The sequence below is a fragment of the Carassius auratus genome, unplaced genomic scaffold, assembly GCF_003368295.1.
Source record: "Carassius auratus strain Wakin unplaced genomic scaffold, ASM336829v1 scaf_tig00214833, whole genome shotgun sequence".
NCBI classification, from domain to species: Eukaryota; Metazoa; Chordata; class Actinopteri; order Cypriniformes; family Cyprinidae; genus Carassius; species Carassius auratus.
Window position 1 is genome coordinate 648,298 of NW_020527822.1, and position 6,032 is coordinate 654,329.

Sequence of the window (6,032 nt, forward strand, 5' to 3'; positions counted from 1 at the left end):
ATTGAGGCGGCAGAGGCTGAAAAACAAGGTTATTTTACTGTTATATAGGCCATTTGTAAAATAATTTGACATTTTTGTTTACCACGGTTAAACAATAGTAACTATTTCCCCTGGATTTATAGTAAAATAATAAAACGTTAATTTTCATAAGGGTTGTGTTGTTGTCTGTCGTAGCTTCGCCCAAAAAAAATCTGATTATTTTTCAGCTAAATTACTACTGTAATATTACAACAGATAATAATGATGTCCTTCATATAGTATTTTGAGTGATGACTGATGAGCAACGTGCTGCTTCTTGATTAAATAAATACAAACACAAAAAAGCATCTTTACAGATGAAACTGACCTGAACCCCTGAACAGTAGTTCTGCTTCTCTGCTCCAGCAGTCCACTCTATTCTCTCTCTCTATCGCATTGATTACTTGGAGTCTGATCCAAACCGTTTTGGGGAGGCGCGGAGAGCGCGCGAGTCAATACTAACACTTCATGATTTATTAGAGATTTAATTATCAAATGGCGGATTCACAAATGATCGCTTAAGTACATTCGCCGTGCAATTATACAATAATGATATTAAAATAGAGGGCAAAATCGGCTGCCAGGCCACCGGGAATTGTCCCGGTTCTCCCGGTGTCCAGTCCGCGCCTGATTTCCAACACGCAGAATGTGCAAGTCATATATTGCATTTTGGGGTTTAATATTCACAGACACTAGTCCATGTCATGTTTTGATTCAAGTGTACTGACCTTCTTTTGATTTAGTCATCCAAAATGTGGCATATTCCGTCCGCGTTAGGCATTGATTTGGGATGTACAGCGTTTCAAATGTTCATGTTTTTATGTGTACTGCTTACACAAATGTAGCAAATACAGTCTTTATAAACTTTCCATTGAAAAACAGTGATCTGTCGTCGATGCTTGAGGCTTAGATCTTTATAATGATACATTACAACAGCAATTATTATTAGCATTCTATTACCATTGTTGTAAAAGCACCACATGCTGTCATAAAGTGAATTTGCATTCTCATCCAGCCCGTCTGCTGTTATGAAGTTTTATGTAGCATCATTTCACAAAGCTAAAGTGAGAACATACCGTTTTTGCTTCAGATGTTACAAAGTATACAATCTAATTTAAATTAAAAAAAATTGTCATGCTACATGTGTGCAGCATCTTTGCTGAGAAATGCAGTTGTTGCCTCTAATTTTAAATGGCTTAGGTTACAGTTCAGTATAGTTCAGCCTGTAATTGAGCAAATAAGCATCTTGTTTATATACTCATATGATAACGTTTATATTATTTGTATTATTCATTTATATAGGATTTGTTTTAAAATCTCAATTTAGTTTTGTTTTGCATTTTGTCTGCCCTGTTGAAAAAAACCCCCAGCAGAGCTGGTTAAGCTGTTCATGTGCTGGTCCTGAGCAGGAGCTAGGTGCGAAGAAAAGTTATACAGTCCATTCTCCTCTGCCATGACTGCGATGATCTTGTTCCATTCTTCTCTGCATTTGAACCTGCCAGCTTTGACCTTTCTGTTGCGTTACATTAAAATGTGGCCAATGTAAAAATGTCCTATGGGCAAAAACTCTTCTATCTTTTCTGCAGTAGGTTTCATAATAGTCTACTCTTATCTCGGACATCAACAACAACAGTAACAGGTAAAATAATAATAATAATAGCCACAGTAGTGGAACCTGTAGTAGTCGTAGGCTTACGCAGTTCAAGCCAAGTTGATTAAAAAAAAGAGTTTCTGACCGGGCCAATAAAGGTCAAGCACATGAAGGAAAATAGGCCATCGAAGAAAAATTAATAGGAAAAGGTGACTTAAAGAGCAATACTGGCAATTAGCACAAAACCTCTGGAGCACCAAGTTGGTGCTTGTAAGCACTTCGTCTTGGCGCAGTAATATCTTCACTAGAGGAAGCGGGGGCCGGTGAGAGGATTTTTCACAAGTGAAGATATTACTGCGCCAAGACGAAGTGCTTACAAGCTCTTGCCATGGTATTCCGCCACACAATATAATTATCCATTTTACACGCTTAGAAAAGCGCAACGTTTTGTTTTGTGTTACCGTCCTAGGTCGAGTTACACTAGGCGAGTATCTGTATTTAAATAGGGAAAACGTGGAGGTGTTTGGTAGCTTCTCTGCTTGGCCCGTATTGAATGAATGGGCTAAGCTAAGTGCTTTCAAAGTGTCACCACGCGCCAAAGCAATTGAGTGCACGCACTGAGACGAGCGAGGTATGTATCAACTCGTCTTAGGTAAGCGAAACAGATAGTTTAATATGAAAACACAGTGGAGTATCCCTTTAACAGCATGCTAATCATGCTAGAAACATGCTAACAACATGGTAATTATGTTAACAACATTCTAATGATGCTAGAAACATGTTAGCAACATATCAGTAATGTTAAAACGTTAGTAACTTGTAATCAAGCTAGAAACATGTTAGTGAAAGGCTAATCATGATAGAAACATGTTAGCAACATGTGAGTTGCATGCTTATCATGCTAGAGACATGCTAGCAACATTATAACAACATGCTAGTCGCATGCTAATCATGCCAGAAACATGCTAGCGACATGCTAATCATGCTAGAAACATGCTACCAACATGCTAGTCGCATGCCAATCATGTTAGAAACAAGCTAGCAACAATGCTAGTCACATGCTAATCATGCTAGAAATATGCTACCAACATACTAATCATGCTAGAAACATGCTACCAACATGCTAGTCGCATGCCAATCATGTTAGAAACAAGCTAGCAACAATGCTAGTAACTTGCTAATCATGCTAGTGACATGTTAGATACCTTGCTAATCATGCTAAGTACATTCTAGTCACCTGCTAATCATGCTAGCAACATGCTATTTTTTTAATGGATAGACACTTTTTATTTCCCTTCTTTTGGACTGATGCATGCAACCCGCTGAGTGCCATCAAACAGCTTGAAAGATCAATTTCTTTTTTCTTTCTTTCTTTCTATCTTATTTTTTTCTTTCTTTCATTCTTTCTAATGAATCTTTTATTCCTGCTTTCTAATCTTATTTTTTTATTTTCTAACTAATCTTTCTTTCTAATTAATCCTTTTATACTTTCTTTCTATCTTCTTTTTCTCTTTCTTTCTTTCTAATGAATCTTTATTTTTTCTAACTAATCTTAAATTTTTCTTTCTTTTTTTCTATCTTTCTTCTTTATTTCTAACTAATCGTTCTTTTTTTTTCTTTCTTTCTAATCTTTGTTTTTTCTTTCTTTTTTACTAATTTTTTTTTCTTGGTCAGCGAAGTACCTCCTCAATCCACCAACTGCGCTGATGTCTGGGGAAGAGCAGGACCTGTTCACAAGGGGAGGGTTCATCTCCCTGAAGGGAGAAATTGAAAAAGTGAGCAAATTTAACAACATTTTATTATTATTTTTAAAAGAGTCCCCCCCCCCCCCAATTTTATTTATATAGCCACAAATGTTTTGCTAATTTTTATTAATAATAAGATATTCTCTGCCATCATTTTATTGCATTTTTTTTATCATAGGTGAAGAGTGATTAATGTTTTAATACTTACAGGTTGAATTAAGGTAACGTTTTGTTAAAGATGCATTTTAATCAGATTTACAGCCAATGTTATTTTGATTATGTCCAAGCACTAGTAATTGTATTCACCTGCATTGCATTAACAACAATCCTACCCTTGTGATCATGCAGCTGCAGGTCCCCAGGATGACCCGAGTGGCTAATGGAGAGGTCCCCATCAGAGACCTGTCTCTCCGGTGTGGCCAGAAGGTTTTGGATGTGTCCCTCTGGCGTGATGAGGCCCTGGTCCAGCTCAGTCTGGGGGATCATGTTGAGATTTCGTACCTCAGGGCGAGTCTCAGACCTTCTCCCAAGCTGAACTCATCCAGCTATTCAGCTGTGGAGGTACACAACATTATGAATCATGTAACCTAATTATTCTCCAATTGATCTTTCTGCATCTTCCTACAGTCCTGAGTGTCTACCAAGTGGACATACAATATTTATATATTCATTGGTAATAATTTATATTGGTAACACTTTAGAATTAGGCACTATTAGTTTAATATTAATGCGTTGACTAAGTTACCTAACAATTAGCAACACATTTGTTACAGTACTTGTCAATCTGTGTTACACATAATGTTAGTTAATAAAATACAACCGTTCCAAAACTTTCAGTTTCATAACTTTTTAAGAAATGTAGAAATTAACAAAGATAAATAAATGCTTCAGAATCATTTTTCTTGCTAGATCATGCGGTCAACTAACATTAATAGAGTTCATGTAATGACTCATGTCTATTGATATATAATGCCTTTGCTGAGACTTCCGTTCATGTTATTACATTTCAGAAGACTGTAGCTGAAGCAGATGAGGTGGAGCTCAACATCATTGGGGTCTCGGATGGAGATTGTGAGACAGTTCTGCTGTCTGACAACTATGAAGAATACACGGTCCCTGCAGCGCTAATGCTCGACATCACTGCTGATGACTTACCAATAAAAATTACACTAGCTCACAAAAATAAAATGGTTCAGAGTATTGAACCATTGGGGGAGATGTTGGAGGAAATGTGCCAATCAATTTGACTTTTTTTTCCTTTTTAATGCATACATTTAATTTAAAACTTTCAATTGATCTCAATGTGAACACTTTTATTAGTAGAAACTCAGTTAGCTTTTAAAAGCTAATCTGCTTACATACTAATTTGCTAACATATTAACAATAGTATTGTAACGATATGAAACTCCACATACATCGGGAAGAAGGAGGCGGGAACCAGCGCACAATCAAATGAAGACTTTAATGCCAAAAATAAACACAAAACAGCGGTCCTTCACGGTCGTCACTCCAGTTTTATATCCTTCCATCTCCTACGTGGGACTCGATACTGGCGGTGGGGCGCAGGTGTAGCTCATCTCCAATCACTACACCCGGCCTCACTCCTCGTTCCCACGCCTCTCGGCCCCGCCCCACTCGCCACATACCCCCATCGCCCCTCGCAGGCCGGGGGGGGTACCCTCGAGACTGCGCTCTACTCCCCCCCCCCCCTTCCCTCCAGGGGGGACCGCTCACGGGGACCTGCAGGAACCTGGGGGTAGGACAGACGAGGCGAGAGAAAAGGAGATGGAAGGAGGAGCGACAAGGACGAGAGAGGGGAGAGAAAAAAAAAAAAAACGCACTGCACTGCTGCTCGGTCCTCCACCGGCTGGGTGATCTCCTCCGCGGTGCCCGGCGGTGGCACTGGACGGCCCTCGGCGGACGGCACGACACTCCTCCGCCGCCCGGTGGACGGCGACGGCTCCTCCGGTTTTGGGCAGCGGCAGGAGTCCCCCATTCCCTGCCCCTCCGAATTCCATCACGGAGGCGGCAGGCTCCGGCCCCCTGGCGAACGGCGCCGACTCCTTCGCTCCCTCACGGACGGCAGCCGCCCCTCCATATCGTGGGCGGTCGGCAGCGAGCTCGCCCGTCCCCGGCAACTCGCTCCAGCCCACCGCCTCGAACGTCCATGGCGGCACATACCTCGCCTGCTCGAGGGCACCGCGGATTCACCACAGCAGCGAGGGATCTTCAGCAGCGTGTCCCGGGCTTCGGCACCACTGTAACGATATGAAACTCTACATACATCGGGAAGAAGGAGGCGGGAACCGGCGCACAATCAAATGAAGACTTAAATGCCAAAAATAAACACAAAACAGCACAAATAAAAAGCAAACACATAAAATAATGTCCCAGGCCTGGTCCTCTCTCGTCCTTCACGGTCGTCACTCCAGTTTTATATCCTTCCATCTCCTACGTGGGACTCGATACTAGCGGCACTCGCCACAAGTATGTTATACAGAAGCGGTATGAGAGCAACAATACAAAGGGATCATTTTGTTATTAGCATAACAAAACATTAATCACTGCTAAATCTCACACTTAACATTAATCTTACTAAAAAAAAAACTTAAATAACACTTCATTTTAGCATTTACTCTCCCTTTTGAGTGCCATCAGCAAAACATGCTGGGAAATAG